Here is a 738-nt window from a genome sequence, read left to right on the forward strand (position 1 = left end):
TGTAGCCCTGTGATAGACTGGTGACCTGTCCAGGTGAACCTGCCTTCACTCTGAATCGGCTGGGATAGACTCCAGCCCCCCATGACCCTAGTGAGGATTAAGCGGTGTATAGATAATGGATGGATGGACTTAAGATCCAGATTTGCGTCAAGATTCCAGTCATTGTGGTTGCAAGAAACCATGTTATAGAGTTTATATTTGCTGCTATGAATCCATTTTTCAATATATATATATATATATATATATATATATATATCTTTTACATGGAGCGTAGTGGAAATACAAAGCATTAATGGTAAAAAGAAGACACAATCAGAGAATTTAGACTTATTTTCCTTAATAATCACTTAAACTGATCAATCAATGATCAGAACAGTTGAATTCTGTTGACAACCAACCAACCAACCAACCAACCAGCACTTCCGCTTCCTGCTGTCATAGAGGAGGAAAGAAACCAGCAAATATTTACATTTAAGAAGCTGCAATCACAAAATGTTAACTTTACTTCCTCATAAATTCACTCAAATTAACAAATCAATTGCCAAAATAGTTAGTGAGCAATTTAATAGTTGAAAAATAATCAACTAATTGGAATTTGTATTTTACTGTATTGATTTATTCACCTTTACAAGCCTTCTAATAATCGATATGAGACATGAATAAACCATATTGATCGACCCCTGATTAAGACTGGCTGTGCGTAAAGCTGCATGTGTGTGTTGGTTCGTGCGTAAAGCG

Source organism: Stegastes partitus, unplaced genomic scaffold (assembly GCF_000690725.1).
Source record: "Stegastes partitus isolate 25-593 unplaced genomic scaffold, Stegastes_partitus-1.0.2 Scaffold517, whole genome shotgun sequence".
Classification (NCBI taxonomy): Eukaryota; Metazoa; Chordata; class Actinopteri; family Pomacentridae; genus Stegastes; species Stegastes partitus.